This window comes from Micromesistius poutassou (assembly GCF_964030765.1).
Source record: "Micromesistius poutassou genome assembly, chromosome: 12".
NCBI classification, from domain to species: domain Eukaryota; kingdom Metazoa; phylum Chordata; class Actinopteri; order Gadiformes; family Gadidae; genus Micromesistius; species Micromesistius poutassou.
The window spans coordinates 14544107-14563415 of NC_140282.1; the positions used below are offsets into that span (position 1 = coordinate 14544107).

The following is a 19309-nucleotide window of genomic DNA, read 5'->3' on the forward strand; positions in this document are numbered from 1 at the left end:
AACCATTCCAACCGTATTTTTTTCAATCCGTATATTGATTTCAATTGTCGGTTTTCCTGGAGAGACTGGTAATGCATTTCAAACATATCCTTTACACGAAGGATCACCTTAGGATCATCCTCACTGAATACCGTTTGACAGTCATTCTTCTCAATCAAACAAAGGCGACAGAAATGACGGCTACTGTCATACTGTCACAGGTCAGCATTGTTATAGCTTCTTATTCACAGGGTGTAAGTGCTACTGGATGGTTAAGCAGTCTCGCTCTCAAGTCTCTAAGTCTGGGCGACTCCTTCATTTTCCCCACATCAATATTATACACTGTTGTCTGCAGGAATGTGTAAAAATTCACTAGTGCCACATCGTAAGACAAACTAAACACAAAATGTGCTTTGAAAAGTTAATCACATGCCCCGAGGGAGCGGTTTGCCTTGCATGGGATGAGACGCTTATCCATGGTGATGTAGAAGCTGTCAATCTTGCTCTTCTGACGCCCGACCGCAAGGAGGTACGGCTGCCGACCCTGCTGGTTGCGGAGATGCTCCTCCAAACTGCAGCATGACTAGGGTTGAAATATGAAAACTGAACATTAGACACAAGAATGATGTACAACCACAGAGAAAACAACATTATAGAAGTGATTATTCATACATCTTCTCATTGGCTAGTGCAAGATGGGAATGAAGACTTAATTAAAATACTATCCACTTTTTTAGCAACCCTCATTTACATGTGGCTAAGAAGGTGACGTGACAATTATTATAATCAACTTAATAATATTATTACCTTATGAAAGACAACAAGTCTCTCAACTGCATCACATGCACTCATTTTTGGAGACTTCAGTCCCCCTGGAGATGGTGGAAGGTGATGTAACAGCAACAACAGAGAGGCCATTTCTTGGTCGTAGGCTGAGGACAAAGAGACACAAAAAAATTAACTGAAAACTTCAAATTTAATACTTTTCAAGTTTGAACGAGAACAAGGAGGCATTATGAGAAAGTTTTAAACAGTCATCCATCTATTAGTCACATTTATCCCAAAAATCTGATCAACGCTCGGAGATACACAGAATAAACAAATTAAATATTGCAGTTACAGTTCAACTACAATTATAGCAAATGCATTAAAACAAAAACAACTCACTTGTTGTCTCATCAAGATCAATTCCTTGGGGACTTTCTGCTGACTGCACCAAGTGACGCAACTCTGGTGTTGAAGTGAGCCACTTAGCCTCTTTTATGACATTTGGCTTGAAGAACAAATCCCATTTCTGAAGAAGCCTGGAGGATGTGTCATCATCAAATAGGAGAGTGAAGTCTTGGTCCACCTTTAAGAAAGAAGATATTCAACTACTACAGGAACATCTACACTACAACTTCTAAAACATCTAATCTCAAACTTACCAATCCTTTTGTATCCAGGAATCTTGGGAAGCTGGCGAGGATATCAACACTTCTGCCTGGGTCATTAACAAGCTTCTGACGGTGCTGAAAGATCTCTCTCATCTTCTGGAAAATCAGGGAATTGTCTGTGGTATGGTTGAGCAAAGACATGGCCTCTTGGCAAGCATCACCATCAAGCTGTCATACCAGGCTGATGAGCAATCTCATGGAATTCAAAGATCAGTCATACACAGTTTTGTATCATGACATGAAAGTGTAAACAATAATAATGACTATTACATAGCCCTTCTTGGAATATGGATCCTTGAGGAAAGGGAACAGCATCACTATCCCATGTGCATAATCTTCTCTGATTGCTTTAGTGGGAAGGTGCCTGAGAGGAGATATTAAATGAGTAAATAAGTACATTTATGCAATGGCCATGCAGTTATTTGGCACAAATAAAGACAATATGAAAACATATGGAAACAAACATACCAATGATTGTCAATCATGTGAGCCACCAGGATGTTAACCATTTGTCTTCTTGCAGAATCTGTTAGGGTTTCTGTTGTTTGGTACTCCTGTAGTACTTCTTCACCTCCAGACTTGCCTCTCAGCACAGCTTCAATCCACTAATAAAAAAAAAAAAAACATAAGAATAACAAACATGCTGATAAACAGCTTTTCTGGAGACTCAAGAGTGTAAATATGTATAAAGAAGTATTAAGAAACCTGTTTGGCAGACGCAGCATCACATGTATCCTTGATTCTTTGTCTCTTGCTATAGACCTCATCTACAGTTACAGTTGATGCTTTTTCATGGAATTGCTGAAAGTCTGTCCTTCATCCTCATCCAACTTCACATACTTCTGCTGTTGGCCGTACTTCACCTGGACCAGCATTTTTACTGAGACATGCAAGGAAGTTTGACAAAGTAAATAAACATTTAAAGGAAGAATGGTAAAAACTAGAATGCGTGCGTGTGTGTGTGTGTGTGTTAAAAACTAGAATGCGTGTGTGTGCGTGCTTGCGTGCGTGTGTGCACTTGCTAAAATGCCGCAGATGGTAAACTGCCCAATCTGGCAACACTGCCTAGCCTGGCTATTGCCAGACCAAACTCAATCGTAGATTGCACGTTGGTCTGGGGAGGGTGAATTCAAATCACCCACAGAATGTGCTGGGGGTACCCAGTCTAAACACTGCCTGCACGTCCTCCGCCCTCTAACCTCAGCCAGTGGCGCGGGAAGTAGGGGTGTGACGGGTGCTGCAGCCCCCCCTGTTGGCGGAGCTTTAAAAAAAAAAAAATTATATATATATATATATATATCGCTTATAAATATCTCTTCTGTTCCACAATATTTTGTATGTCACGTTTGGGGAATGAGACATACACACCAAAAGCGACAGGGCGTTCACAACAAAAGCGACAGGGCGTTCACACCAAAAGAGACAGGGCGGTGCAACTCCATACAATGTCAACGTATAGACGCGTTCCAGGTGACAGGCGCCTGGAACGTGTCTAGACGTCGACTTTGTATGGAGTCGCGCCGCCACGTCGCTTTTGGCGTGATTTGGCGCCATTAAGCCGACAAACCTTACGTGGACCATACCCCCCCCCCCCGCAGTAGCAACCACACTAATTGAAGCCAAGTCAACGGTGTTACGCCATTTTGTGCTTTAGCTTTAACTTAGTACTTTAAGTAAATGAACTGGTAATACCTATACACTTTTAATTAAGTAAATTATCTGAATACCTTTTCCAACACTGCAGGTCACATAATTTGATGGGTCACTAAATACAGTGGTACACCGGTCACACAGACTAATAGACGCGTGAAATGCCCGTCTGCATGTTGGGACATGTTGCAGCCCCTTGAACATAGTGAAGCCCAAAAAACTGCCTCAAACAAGATTTATACAATAAAAATCATAAGGCTTTGTTTTTCATCGCTTTAAGCTTGCATGTGAATTGTTAAATCGTCATTGATGAAGTAGGAGACGGTTTTAGTAACACATGGTTAGCTTAGCCAATTAGCATAGACTGCTAATTGGCTAATCACCAGCACAAATGTTTTTTTTTTTTTAACTTTGCCTTTATTTTCTATCTATTTTACTTTTTACTTATCTATTATTTTATTTTATTGTATGACAATGTTTATATGTGAAGCACTTTGAGTCTGCCTTGTGTATGAAAAGTGCTATATAAGTAAAGTTGCCTTGCCTTGCCTTGCCTTGATCAGTTCTGGCATTAAACACGGTTTTGTAAGGCATATATTCTCTGTAGATGTTTCATTGTCCATACTGAAATACACAGCATTAATTAATACTTTTTTCAGTAAATTTGACTTCATTGCACTTACTGTGTAGTATTGCAAGAGGGGTAGAAAACGGCGCGGACTTGTCTCCAACTGTAGAAGTGAAATGCATGGGCGGAACTTAATTACATCTCTGCGGAGTTGGGTTAACACTGATGTGATTAACTCTGTCACATAACTCCAACACTGAACATCATTTAAATCAGAATGTGTTAAAATTACACTCTGGGAGTGAAAAACAACTCAGAAATGTTTAACCCTGAAATTTCAACACTCCAATTTTTGCTGTGTACCCACAGAAAACAGATAATTGTTCAAAGGTTGTGCAATTAAGAGAAGACAAGAGACTGAAGTTGATGGTTTCTATGTTCAGTGCCTGATTTCTGTCCAACCATAACTCAACTCATTCACACTCAACTATCAATCTTTGTATTGGCTATACAACCCTCAGCTGAATTTAACTGAAATACGGTTATGGTTCTTAGCAGAGATGCCTTTATCCAAAGCGACATGCAAAAAGATCATAAAGATCACAGGCATTTCTATGCACAGTAATCCCTTATGCGTGTGATTACATTTTGTAGTTTATATATGTTGTTCTAGCTGTAAATTGAGGAACGGGAGCTGCAATTAAAAAAAAATAAAGTAAAGTACTGACTTCACACGTGTGACTATAAAAAGTATGACTTTTATTTTGAAGAATGCTGTGTGTGTGTGTGTCTTCTCTTTACCCACCTTCAGATGTGTGTACGTACCTATGCAGCGGTCGAGCAGAGGTCGTCTTTTATATGGTCAACAATGTTTTATGCAGAGAGAAGGCTGAATTCAGCTGATTGTTCCGAGTGAAATTAATAGTGTGCATGTTGAAAAGAGAACTAGTCGCGTCAAATTTTCTAATCCCCCTTCCCATCTAAGGTATTTCACGTTTATTTAAGAACTGCAACCGCAGAACAGGCAGCCACAGTGTGTTTCAGGGCTGTAATGCACTGTTACATAATTTCAACCAAACGTTATTTATAAAATGTACTTCATTATCGCATTCAAATTCCCCACTAATGGACCAAAATATCCTGGAAACTTAAAAACGTTTTTAAACAGAGGTAACTTCTTCATCAGATGTTGGTGAACCCATCAGGAGAAGCAGCAGTGCAGAGATGACCAGTGGACACAGCAGGTCTGTGTCTATCAGTGATGTTACACCTGTCAGGTCTGCTTCAAAACAAGATACAGTGCGTTTGCTCCTGCTCTCTCCACCACCAGACCCATAAATCACACAGTGCTGCCTCTGACTGTAGGAACACAAACACGGCCATAGGGAGCTCCAGAACCCAGAATTAATTGCCTTTAGCGGCAGGTTAAAATTAATTGGCAGACAGAATGTGTCTGTTTGGCTGTTCCTTACAGCATTTCCTCCCATTTCTCTTTCCTCCTCTTGTTTCCTTTACCTGGAACTTTTAGCAAACATGGAAGTCTGTTTGTAGTTGTTTTTGTTTGATGATCCTCAACTGCCTTGGTTGTAACAAGGTTTTGGGATATGTGTTTTTAATTGAGATACTGCTTCTCTCTCCGCTCTCTCCTCCTTGCTGCTATGGTAGCAGTCGTCACCAGCGCGCAGCGTGCTACTACTATGAATAGATATTAATAAGGCCTGGCTAAATGACACCGAGAGATTAAAAGGCCGGTCTCTCAGAAGGATAAATCTGAGGAACTTAAGCGTTATTACGCGTCTTTATCACATTGACGGCAGCCGCCGCTGTCTCAGGTTCCTGCGTGAGTTATGACCTCATCATCCCATTTGTACAAAGGGAGATATTAAATTAGTCAGAGTAATGAATCCTCTGCGTCTCACAGAAGAGAGAGAGAGTCCCTTTAAGAACCACCAGCCACCCCCTCTCACTCACATCCCGACCCGTTTGAAGGAGGCACCGGGAGGGAAGCGGTGCTCCGGAGCTCCCCTGGGTGCCAGTGATCAAAGATGGAAGAGGCGACGGGGGAGCGGAAAAGGGAGAGGTGGGTGGAGAGGTGGGGAGTGGAGGACGATAGACAGGTGGAGAGGAGGGGAGAGTTGGACAGGAGAAGAGAGGGATGGAGAGGAGAAGAGAGGGGTGGCGAGGAGGAGAGGGAGGAGAGGAGGAGAGGAGGGAGAGGAGAAGATAGGGAGCCGGGTAGGGCAATCAAGGAGGGGAGGAATGCCATTCATCAACTTAACAAATTTACTCTCTCATCTCTCACCAGGGAAGAGTGTGGATTCTGAGGGTGTATAAATGGATTGGGTGCACAGCGGAGGAAAGGGGAAAAAGGTGGAGAGACGATAAGGAAAGAGGGGGAAGAAGAGAGGAGGCGGTGATGGGAGACAGGGAGTAAAGGGTGGAGAGGAGGAAGGAGAGAGGGGTGGAGAGGAATAGGGAGGAGAGTTGGGAGGGAAGGAGGGAGGGTAGAGTGGGTGAAGGAAGGAGAGAGGGCTGGCGAGGGGAGAGAGAAGAGAAGGGCAGAGGAGGGAAGATATGGAAAATGAGAGGGGGAGAGGGAAGAGGGTGGGTAGAGGATCAGGCGGGAGAGAGGAGGAGAGAGGGAAGAGGAAGGAGAGAGCTCTGGCTGAGACAGTGATGGTAGCGTGATTGAAGGTGTTATTAATGAAGGCCCTCCTCCTAATTAAAAGCTTTTAGCTTTCCGCTGCATGCGGCCGGGGCAGCTGGTGAAGGGGAGATGAGAGACATAAATTTCACCTCTGCGTCGCAAGACAGCACCTGCCTGCACACACCTGTCAGGGAGAAAACCCCACCTCATTCTGTCAGCCAATTAACATCCGTGAGAGAGAGAGAGAGAGAGAGAGAGAGAGAGAGAGAGAGAGAGAGAGAGAGAGAGAGAGAGAGAGAGAGAGAGAGAGAGAGAGAGAGAGAGAGAGAGAGAGAAATATATAGAGATATATAGGAAAGCCAGTGTAGGGGAGAGGAGAAGATATGGAAAGCAGAGAGGACAGAGACAGATAGGGAAGAGAACAAATACAGAGATCCCAGGTGACCTGACGCTCGTACATGGTCTATTTTCATGATTAAAATGCATCATACTGTTTGGCTTAGAGGGTGGAGAGCTGCCGTGTTCAGAGAAACGCCAACCTGCTGCTCCCCACCAATCAGCAGAGAGAAGACCCAGGACCAGAGAAAAGCTAAACCAATCAGGTAGAAAGGCTCTTGGAGGATAGAGAGAAAGAGAGAGAGAGGGAGAGGGAAGGAGGTGGAGGAGTTGAAAGCTATTCAGGACGCCCCCCGATGGTTTGAGGAGCAGGGGAAAGATAGACATGAGACTCTCCGCAGTTTGGAAGAACAACAATACAAACCAGCATGGGACTTCCATTTAGTATTAATCTTTAATGTCACTTTAATAAATGATTCTGTTGTCTCTTTTGTATGTGTGTGCATGTGTGTGTGCTTGCGTAGGCATGTGTGTGTGTGTGTGTGTGTGTGTGTGTGGGTGTGTGTGTGCGTGTATTTCCATGTGTAGGTGTGTGTGTGTGTGTGTACCTGTGCGTATATATGTACTGTAACTTGAGTGAAGGTCTATGGGGACAGGGGGAAGAATGCTCTTAAATTCTCCTCTTTTCTCTTTGCAACCTTTCAACACATCAATCCGACCTCTGCTGTCTACCATCTCTCTATCACTCTCTCTCTCCCTTTGTCTTTCCCTATCTCGCTGTTTGTTTGACTTTCCCTAACCCACTTTATTATTATTTGGTTTCTATCACTCTGACTGGCCACATGACATTCTAGCTCCTTAGAGATGCATGCTCATAATTGCTGTTGTCACGATGATGTCTTGATGTCTCGTTGCCGTGAGGAACCAGTGATCGTATGGATGCTAAAGTGTGTCTGTCACCAACGGTGACCGCACATAAAGACATTGGGGGTGAGTGACAAATCGTTTTTGGGCTGTGTGTGTGGGTGTTCTTGTGTGTGTGTTCTTGTGTGTGTGTGTGTGTGTGTGTGTGTGTTTGGTAGGGGGGGAAATATGGAACATTTGGGATTAAGTAAGGGATAATGTATAGAACGCCGGTCATTATCGGGAAAATAAGCCCTGACAGGGAGAACCGGACACCGACGCAAAGCGGAGGTGTCTTGCTTCGCTCTGAAAGGGCTTATTTTCGATAATGACCAGCAAAGTTCTATATATTATCCAGCTTATTACACGGCTACTTGCCAAAATGAAAAAATAACTTCACACGGTGTGTCTTTTTACAATTTATTTGTTACCAGCATTCGTAGTGTTGATCAGCAGAGAAATAGTCTGCCGAAGTCGTTGACGTTGCTTAGCAACCAAGTTCGTTGGGGTTGATAAGTTAACAGACTACTTGGAGAGTGATACAAAAGACAGCAAAAAATCTACTTTCCTTGACAGCGGTCATTATATGCTTAGCAACGGTCATTATTGAAAAATAATTGACCGCCGGAAGTCGGGAAGGCCCATGCAAGTGAATGGAGCATTCCACAGCATTGAGAAGAGCTGTGTAATAATAATAATAATAATATTTGTGTTTGTGTGTTGACAATAGGTGTTTATGTGTGCTGTGTAAATTTGTGTGTGTGTGTGTATGTGTGAGTCTAAACTGCTTCTTATATTTGAGTGTGTGCAGGTGTGTGTGTGTGTGTGTGTGTGTGTGAATTATTTGCCTGTGCGTGTGTTTGTAGGTGTGGGTCTAAACTGGTTCTATGTGAGTGTGCAGGTGTGTCTATTAGGGATGGGAATCGAGAACCGGTTCTTGTTCAGAACCGGTGCCCAGTGAACCAATTCCTTGGAAGCATGCCTTCTTAACGATTCTGCTTATCGGTTCCGGTTGTTCCAAATGCGTCATGACGTCACACACGCACTGCTTTGTTTTGGTTCAGAACGCAGCAAACATGGTGCAGAGGCAGAAGCGCTCTAAAGCTTGGTTGTATTTTTCACGCCGACAAGACGACAACAGTGGCGTCACTAGGCTGTTTTATTCGGGGCTAAAGCCCAGAATCAAATTGAAATAGCCCCGAATCTATTTTTGTTAAAAAAAAAAAAATAAAATAAAAAAAAAAGACAATTCAACCTTCCGTCCGCCCCCCCCCCCCCCCCCCCCCCTCAAAAATCTCGTCCTCCTGTGATCGTGCGATACCCCCCACTGAGCCCCGGATGTTTAAGAAACCTAGAATCGCACCTGGACGACAATATGGCCATTTGCAACAATTAGTAAAGTTAGTAAAGTAGAGTTTCCATTTCGTCAAAGGGGGGAACTACCTCCAATATGCAGAGACATTTGGCTACACAGCATGCAATTCATTTGCAGGAATGTCGCGTGTTTGATAAACTACTAACTAGCGACGCAAGTGAGTCAAGCAGCAGCGGAGCTATCAGGACGCCATCTGTTATCAATGCCGAAGGTATCTTTAAACTCCAGGCAGGACAGGCCCTGTCTACTTAGTTGATGTGAGTGCCATTTCATTGTGTAAACGTATACTATACGAATAATTCTATTGTCATTGTCCATCAAATCTAGAAGATGATGACGGCCAGAGTCTGGCTGGCTCAGAGGCTGGCTCTCACACTGGCTCAGAGTCTGCAACAAGTAGCTCTCGTGCACCTCTAGCTACTCCGTTCACAGAGGCAGGGAGGAATGAAATGACCGAGGCCAGGATAAACAATCTAAAAAAAAAAGATCTCGTATCCTTCCTGAGAGGGAAAACATGATCATTTTTCTGCACAAAAATTGTTAATTTGCCAAAGTTGCTAGTTGTGTTCTTATCTTTACAGAATACTTCTTTGTTTGTTTTTTTATGTCAGTTGAATTTTGTTACAAGTTGAATGCAAATGAGCACTGTTAATATTCCAAAAGGCACAAGCTCTTACTTGACTGTTTTCAGTCTGTGTTTTTAGTTTTATGGCACATAATGATGGCATTTGGGCTTAAAAAGCCAAACATATCTTTTTTTTGTCTAGACCAATTAATGTGAAAATGTACAAATTCTCTTCTAATACTAGACGCACTTCTGATCAGATATTAAAGAGAGTTAATACAAACAAACACATTTGTACTTATTTTCTCACCCAATGAGAATCGATAAGAGAATCGATAAGGAATCGGATCGATAAGCAGAATTGGAATCGGAATCGTTAAATTCTTATTGATTCCCATCCCTAGTGTCTATATATTATTTATGTGTTGTGTATGTGTGTGTGTGTGTGTGTGTGTGCGCGTTGGTTTGTGTCTGAGTGTGTGTGTGTCTGTGTGCATGTCTGTGTGTGTGTGTGTGTGTCTCTCTCTATGTTTGTCAATGTGTGTATGTGTGTACCTAAGTATGTGTGTGTGCGTATGTGTGTTTCCATCCTAAATGTCACTCAATAAATGGGCCCAGCTGTGCTCACCTTCTCCTCCACCACTCAGCTTTTCATCTCCGGCTTCCAGCAACAACACAGTCCCTGTGTTCTGCAGCCAGACAGAGAGCTGCAGACTGGGGGAAGACACACACACAGCCGAATAAAGAGGAAAACATGACAAAGAGAGAAAGATGAGAAAGAGTGAAAGAAATAGAAAGGAAGAGATAAAAAGGAAGAAACAATTGATAGAAACACAACTTCATTCATATAGCTTTTCAAGACAATTTGCAAAGGCAACACAAGAGTAGAATCAATCAACTGTCAATAAAAAGGTAACATCACAAGATTTAAAAGCATACAAATGAAGTAGCGACATTTATTCTAGAAAGAAAGAAAGAAAGAAATTAAAATTAATAAGAACGTATTAAAGTAGAAAGCATGAAATAAAGATGCATAAAGAAGGAACGAAAGTGGAGAGCAGAGCTCCAGAGGAACAGAGAGTGTGTCTGTTCAAGGTGTATTTTGGGGGAAAGTCGGAGCGATTGATTAAACAGTGAAGCGATGTGTCATCATGGTGGTTGTGAATGGCTGATGAATGGAACCTTCGATCGGCTCCGCTGTCTCAGAGCCACACACTGAATCATTGTCACACACAGGGGCCTCACGAGGGCCCCTAGTGGATCCAGGAGCCCTAGCACCACCCTCTCCATCTCTGTCTCTCCTTCTACCCTCCTCCACCTCCTCCCTCTCCCCCTTCCTCCTCCGAGGCTACAACTTCACACCGAAGGCCAAACATCTTCAACCGCGCTCCTCCTTCGCCCCTCTCCCCATATCCTCTTCCGCCCCACACTACAACATTACAATGAAGGCCAAACATCTTCACCACTTCTACTCCTGCTCTCAGAGGAGACAGGAGGGAGAGGAGGAGGTAGATGAGATTAAGTGAGGCAGGGAGAGAGTCAGGCGATGGAGTGTGGAGAGGTGGGAGGAGAGATTGTGAGGAGAAAAGAGGGGTAAGGAGAGGGGAGACAGAAATTAGGAAAGGGAAGACATAGGAAAGGAGATTGGAGTGAGGGGGAGGAGGAGCTAAGAGCGGTGAGAGGGAGACGAAAGGGAAGGAGCAAGAGGGAGGAGGTGGAGGACAGGAGAGAGAGCAGCGAGGATTTGCGCTGAGAACAACATCTGGTGATCCACCGTGAATCAATCGGTAGAATGTACGCAGAAAATATTCAGCGCTCTGCTTCTTCTTGAAAAAAATTCTAGGAGGTCAAAAGGGCATTCATTTTCATCATAAACACTTCTAAGTTCTAAGCACAAATGCTACAAAAACAAAATCACAAATAGCCAAAATCAAAATAAAACAGAAAGAAGTCTTTGAAATATTTCACCTCCACAACTCCACACCTCCAGTCCAGACCTCCATAGCTCCAGACCTCTACACCACCAGTCCAGACCTCCACACCTCCAGTCCAGACCTCCCTCCAGACCTCTACACCACCAGTCCAGACCTCCACACCTCCAGCCCAGACCTCCATACCTCCAGACCTCTACACCACCAGTCCAGACCTCCACACCTCCAGTCCAGACCTCCATACCTCTACACCTCCACACCTCCGCACCTCCAGACCTCCATACCTCCACCTCTACACCTCCAGACCTCCACACCTCTAGTCCAGACCTCCACACCTGCTTTGTTGAGTTTGCACTTCTCTGCGAGCTCTGAGCTTGCCCCTGGTAGGGATGCATGAGTTTGGCCCTGACATGAAACCCCAACCCCCCCCCCCCCCGACACACAGACACACAGACACACACACACACACACACACACACACACACACATTAAGGGCATGCACCCCTTTCATCAGCTGAAAAAAACTCAAACCAGATATCTTCAAAATCCCTTTAGTTCACCACTTTAGGTCACCTTGGACAAGGACCAATGTCCTATGCTAGTAGCCTTTTTTTCAACCCCATTCCCCCCTCCTCTTAGCCAATTACACACATGCAGGCACACACACACACACACGCACATGCACATCCATACGTGTTGTGTCTCAGCAGATCTGACAGCTGTTATACTCAGGAGACAAGCGGTGACAGGACCTGTTTACATGTGTCGCCGTCAGCTGAAACATCTGTTCTCTCTCTCTCTCTCTCTCTTTTTCTCTCCCTCTCTCCATCAGAAGGAGGGAGAGAGGAAGAGGAGGTGAGGAGAGGGGGAGAGGAGGCGCTAGAGGAGTGAGGAGGAGAGGAGGATGGAAGAGTTAGGAGAAGAGATGAGCGAAGAAGTGAAGAGAGGAACTATGATTGCGAGTGAGGAGGGGAGACAGGAACAAGTGAGGAGAGAAGATATAAGAGAGAGGGAGTGAAGGAGCAATGAGCAAGAAGAGGGCATGGAGGAATGAGGAGAGCGGAGGCCATTTGTTCAGCCCTGATCTGCAACTCTGTCCATGTAGCTTGTATACCCTGGTGGTGGAGATCATTATATTCAGTGAACTATGAAGAGCACTCCAGCATCTCATCTCCACACGATAGTACGACTCACCGATAACCTAAGGACTGCACAGCGCAGTGCTGGGCACAACGGTGAGGGAGAGTCAACAGTACAACTCTTAACGTACTAAGCACCCCCCCCACTGTGTACCCCCCTACACAGTGATCATGCAGATTCATTAATTTAGATTATTTTGTCTTTGTGTCTTTGACTGATTACGTTATAATACTATTTGTTGTTGGGTGATTTAGTATAAACATCTGTGAGAATTCGTTCTTTCATCCATTATTTAACTCATTCATGTTCAAGATGTTGGTAAATGTTCAAGTTCAGGTGAGGCGACAAACGTTGAGGCTTCAGATAAGAATATATTTTATTCATGAAAGGGAAGAGAATAGAATGTCAAGCAGCCATATCACTAGAGACACTTGATAGATAGATGGATAGATAGCTTGATAGATAGATAAATAGATAGATAGATAGATAGATAGAGATCTATCGATAGAAAGATAGATATGTAGATAGACAGATCGATAGATAGATTGATAAATAGATGGATAGGCAGATAGATAGATATAGATAGATAGATAAATAAAAATGAAACAACTACATGCATGTTTATAATGATATAACATGTATTGTATATTCTGTGCAACACTGAGGTCTAGTACTGAAGCCAATTAGCTGGTCTGATATTTCAACAGAAACGCCCGGGGGCCCCTACCCCCCCTCCCCTCCCATCTCTCTCTCTTGCTCTCCCTTCCTCTCTCTTTACCTCTTTCATCTCTCTTTTCCTCTCATCTCTCCCTTTTCCTCTCATCTATCTCAATCTCTCTCTCTAGCTGGCTCTCTCTCCCTCTCTCTCTCTCTGATGAGGGCGAGGTTCAGCTGGTCTGTCCTCTGTTGTGCTAATCATTAGAGCCACAAACAAAGAACAATAAGATAGAGAGAGAAAGAGAGACGAATAGAGTGAGAGAAAAATGATGGTATAAGGGAAGGGAGGAGAGAGTAACAGAGGAAAGAGGGAGAAGCAGAAAGAGAGATGAAGTGAGAGGAAAGGTTGCAAGAAGAGAAAGAGAGAGAAAAAGAGGACCACAGGATGGGAAGGCAGCTTCTGCTTCAGCTGCCTCTTCCTCCATCATCTTTCTCATTCTCCCATCCCTCTATCCTCCTCCTTCCATCCCACCAATGTTTCCTCCTTCTCTCTGTCTGTTATTCCAACGTGATTGTGCTGAGATTGTGTTTCAGCGGCGGCTGTTTTCCACAGCGCACAGAGGGACCTCTACAGCTGTGGGGTATGTTCCAACGTTTCACGGTAACAAAGCTACTAGATTAATTGCAGGAGAGTGGCTTACGTTTCAAATTGTTATTCGCTAGTTAGTGGGCTGGAAAGTTTCCTGCGAGCGCGTAAACAAAGCGCTGCACTACATGAGATGGAAACCTGTTTGTGTTCTGTTATAAATAAGCGCAGAACAACATTATGTTGACTGTGAGGGATAGTTCCTAACGACATTTACTGAACTGGCGCCTAACAAAGCGCACAGCCTCTTAGCCGCGTTATTGATGTTCATGATGAGGAGCGGGAGAATAATGTTTCTTTTGAACATATCTCTCGCCAAATGTTCACATTGAGATAAATTAGCATAATATAACGGCTTTACTGCAAATTCATCTGAAGGCCACGGTGGGTTACATCCGCCCGACTCATTCATCAATGTTCATGAAACGTACATTTATTTATATATACACACGTGAGGCCTTTCCTCTGGATAATAAACAGACACACTTTGTCTTTCAGACTACTTGTAGTCGTACAACACTTTCAGACTGTGGACTTCAATAGGGTGGGGGTTGCAGTTTCGTATTTGTTTTGGATGTGGCGTGAGTGACAGAAGAGTGATAGAGAGATGATTTAGGTGTGATGGGGAGTGATGGAGGGTGGAAGAGGAGTGATAGATGGGAGAGGAGGATAGAGGAGTGATGGAGGAGTGATATATGAGTGATGGAGTTATGGATTAGTGAGGGACTAGTGGTGGAAAACTGATATGGCAGATATAGGGGTGATCAAGGTGTGTTCTAGGAGTGATTGATGGAGGAGTGGTGGGGTCCTTGGATCTTCTCTCTGAGAACGTTTCCTTTCCCCTATTTCGATTGGATTTGGCCGTATCCAACTATAAAACCCACCATGATCGGTTTCGTTTGAATTGTGATTGCAGTGTGCACAACTGCCCAAAGTAACAAAACCTGAGGAGAATGAAACAACACTCAGAACAAACTAGGTGTGAAAACACTCTTTAGTGTCAGTTTAGCGAACCCTCATCGCTAAGCTAACACTTCAGAGCAACCTCGCGCAACTGCTCACTAACAAATCCCATCGTTCTCTCCTGGACAGAGACAGAACTGTGAGAGGAACAGCAACCCTGCTTAAAGTCCACTTTTAAGTATAGGCCAAGCTAACCTCTGGTCGGCAACCTAGCCACCGCTGCTAAATGTTCTGCTGATGTTATCTGCCTGTAGGGATTAATAAAGTTCCTTATTTTTCATTGTTTCATCTTATTTTTCATAGGGTTAGTTTTACTTTGAATGTGTGCATAGGCATTAATATTGATTTTGAAACATATACTGTACCTCTTAAGCTGTTAGTGTGTTTAGATGGATGGATCAATACCTAGATAAATAGATAGATAGATAGCTGAGAGATACAAATATATATGGATAGATAGTTAGATGAATATATAGTAGATTGATAGTAGATAGATAGTAGATAAATGGATGGATGAATAGAGTTCACTCTGACCTCAGTATCGCCGCTAGCCGACATTCAAACCTTCCACGTCAAACTCTTGACTGGAAACTCACACACACACACACACACACACACACACACACACACACACACACACAGCTGTACCGATATATTTCAGAGCCTCGGGGAGACCAGCTGCTTCTAAACACTGGTCAGGTTACCTGGAACCACTACACATGTTGATCACGTGCAGTTCACACACAGGCCAGTCAACACATCTTCTATATTTCAGCATCAAAGCCCAGAATTAAACATGTTTAGAGAAATATTAAATAGAACTACTACATATCAATATAGTTAGACGTGCCAGCTCATCCTAATGTTAATCTGAGAGACAAAGGAGACAGTGGGAGCTAGCCCTGCTCTGCAGCCACATCATTCACTCAATGTGGGCCTGCCTCTGTCCACACACCACACAGCTGCTGGCTTTTAACCCCCCACCCCCCCTAACCATTTTTGTCGCTTTATAATACTCAATCCTACCAACATCCTCTATCCCCAAAACACCGATCCCACTGCACCAACCCTTATACTTTACCCCCTCCCACCCACGCTACCCCCATCTATTAATTGTAGCATATGGCCTGTATGTGTGTGTGTGCATGCTGTGTATCTGCATACTGTTTGTGTGTGTGTGTGTGTGTGTGTGCTTATTACGTTGTGTTTAAATTAGCATAGTCTCTAGCATGCATTTAAGCGTTCCCTCAAGGCATTGTATACCGCAACCAGATGTTGCAGCTGGAATACATAAATCCATTAACATCAAATTTCCTGGAAAGCCTTCAAGACAATATTCATACATGTGACTTATTCTCCACTGTGTGTTCATTCAGGGGCTCAGTGAGGAGATTCAGCTGACTGTTATGATCCGCTGACACATCTGGTTTGTATGTATGGCGGGATGGAAGCAGAATATGAACATTTGAAAGCAATCCGGCTGGGGAACGAAGCTCTTTCCCTTTGTGGTGACCTCGGGTAACACAGTAGTCAGCTGTTGCTGACCTTACCAGTTAATTCATGGCAACTGGTTAGAATCCTGGTTACTGGCTAGTGTCATGGATAGTGTCATTGTGGTTAGAGTAATGGTTACTGGTTAGAGTCACGGTTACTGGTTTGAGTCATGGTCATTGGTTATATGGAGTGTCAGGGTTAATTGTGTGTTATTGTTACTGCCAACATCATCGCTTCCCCACACCTCCCCACTCATCATCAGAAAATGTATATACTTGCCTTGTGTATCTATCTATATATATATATATATATATATAATGTATCCCTTTTGTATGCATATTATATTACACTTTGTTTTGATGTTTGTAAGAGAGGTCATAGGCAGAAGTCTGTCTTCTCTCTTTTTTTATTGTGTTCATTAGGTTGTTAATTTGCGATATGGTTGCGATGGAAGCGGTTGTTTAGCAGATGCATGCTGGGATCAGTAGTGAGCAGAAGAGGATGTTTTGGTGTGTCAAGAATGAGACGTGCTATAATCAGGAGATAACTAATTGTCATTCATTAGCCAGTGAGGAATTTCTTTATCATAAAAAATAAGGACTTTACAAAAAATGTGCAGCGACGGAGACATACACACTAACCTCAATTACACAATGCTAAAGTTAAACGTGACCTTTTAAATTTAGGCTCCATGTTTATTTCTTGATAAGTTCGTCACACCCAACATTGTGTTCCACATAATGCAATCTTTCCCTTCCTATTCCCGCAATTAACCCCATCGGAGTGAGAGCAGTGTCCGACTTAATGAAGTTGAGATTTCTGCGCAGGATTAATTAGGGCTCAAACGGGAGTGGAGGAGCGCTGGCTAAATAAACACTGCATGAAACAAATGATGCAGGGGATGGTCTTTAATGCACAATTAAATGGTGGCTGTCTGGGGGATAAGGCAAAGCACACACAAGTTGCTCTCCTAAATCAGCTTCATACATCATCCTCTCTCTGCTAATGGCTGATCCAGGCCCGCGGGGCACGCCGTGACATACAGAATATGGGCTAAACAAACAGATGGATTCCTGTATGTCGCACGCCCGACTACCGGGATAAATCAACAGCAGAGCTGAGACCTCGCCCTTCCCCCCCACCTTATCCCATCCGCCACCCTCACCCCCCGTCTGGAAAAAACCCTCCAGACGAGATCCGGTGAAGCGGTGTCATTTAGGATTCTCCGAGGTACACCACCACCACACCGACCTCACAATGAAAAGCATGATTATGCGGTGCAGCTCCGGTGGCCAGGTGTTAAATCTCTCCTATGCTTCAAGACATGTTGACATATTGCATCCCTCGTCTCTCTGCTTCCCCCTCAGTAATCAGAGGAATACACATTGAATTCTGCTCTGTGTTACCACTCCACTTGGTAAGCAGATAAAGTCAACTGAATGGTGTTCAGGTGAATCCACCTAAGCTGTATGTAACCTCCGTCTGACTGTTAAGTCCAGGTCCTGGTGTGGTTGGAGTCCCTAAAAAATTATCTCTGTTGAATGAACATACTTATATTTTTTGACCCCAACAAATAGGTGATATTCTGACATGGGAGAACTTTTGTGGTGTAAAATTGCTGCAGAACCTAGGTTTAAGAAACTGCTGAACAGAGTGCAGAGTAGCTATAGGAATCAGAGGAAAACAGCTGGACAGAGTGCAGAGTAGCTAGGAATAAAAGTCAAACAGCTGGATAGAGAAGGTATATGAATCAGGCACAATCAGCTGAGTAGCTAAAAGAATCAGGGACAAACAACTGGATAGAGAAGTGATAGGAATCATAACAGCAAGGTTAGGAGTTAACCCTTCAGCCTCCGTCCCAGTTCATCAGTCTCTCCCTCACGTCATCCCCAATGCTCCTCTGTCTCTTGTCAACTCATGCGACACATCCACTCACCTCATTGATGAGGAGCATCGAGCCAGCCATGAGACCTTCGAGCGTGATGTGGGTGTGAATGAGCTGTCCACCCCAGCAGTTAAACCTGTCTCCACCCCAACACTATGAGCCCCTGATCAGTTGACCAAGCTCTGAAAACAGATATGCTCTCAATAATACATCACCCCTGTCTCTTATGCCCCGACTACAGGATTCTCTCCTACAGCTAGGAGATGGGTTGAAGTGGTGAATGGTGGACTGTACTCTCATACATCCACATCAAAAGTTTATCACCAGAGAGGTATTTCTCTCTGGTGACTGCTCAAGAAATCAGCATTGCAGCAGGCAGCTTGGCGTGTGCTCTATGTATAAAGCATTAACCTGGACAATACATATTTATATTATTGTTAGTAGAAGTGCAACTCCTGGCATGTTTATGCTCATATTTGTTTTTGAAGTACGCCTGAGGCAGCAGCTTGGCATGGTGGAGGTTTGGGGAGCTGGAGATGACTGTTGAGATGGAGGAGGAGGAGGAGGTGGAGGTGGGAGGGAGTCAGAGCAAACCAGAGCAGGCTGCCAAGGCCACGCAGGCAGTTTGTTCATTTGTCCATATTTCTCCCCAGAACCCCTGGGACCCCTCTCCTTCTGTTGCCTTACTCCACTAATATATTTTTTGGGGCCTTTTCTCCTGAGATCTTTATCAGAGTGAAAATCAGCGGTTCAACAGTTCACTTGGCAGCTCTTTACACAATCGTCAGGAGGGTGTAAAACTGAGCATGAAGCGAGGGCGGTTTTAGTCTGTAGATGGAAGCTGTTTCTTTTACAGTCCCAACACTTTCCTCCTCTGGGCACGGTAAACCATGTAAGGCAAATGGCTTTTTAATGGTGGCTTGTTCTTAATAGACGTAGAGAATATTTCTTTTGGAGGAGATGAGGCCCTGGATAAAAAGCCTTTGCAGAAGAGAAAAATGGTTCCCCTTGTTACGAATCCAAATCAAGTTCAATCATCTCTGCTGCCATCTTCTCCTCATTTGATGTACACGACAATCTTCTCTCTCTGCTCTCCGTCTCAATCTGGAGTTTGGATCAACCCACATGTTGATC

General features: G+C 43.9%; 1 pseudogene across 1 annotated transcript; it reads right to left on the minus strand.

Moving 5' to 3' along the window:
* Window positions 1-220: 220 nt before the first annotated feature.
* Window positions 221-1999, minus strand: LOC311356264 (annotated as a pseudogene). Its single transcript has 5 exons — window positions 1884-1999; window positions 1407-1779; window positions 1147-1330; window positions 787-911; window positions 221-562 (listed from the first exon to the last, which is right to left on the minus strand). The product of its transcript is annotated as an uncharacterized misc_RNA (transcript).
* Between the last annotated feature and the right edge of the window lie 17310 nt (window positions 2000-19309).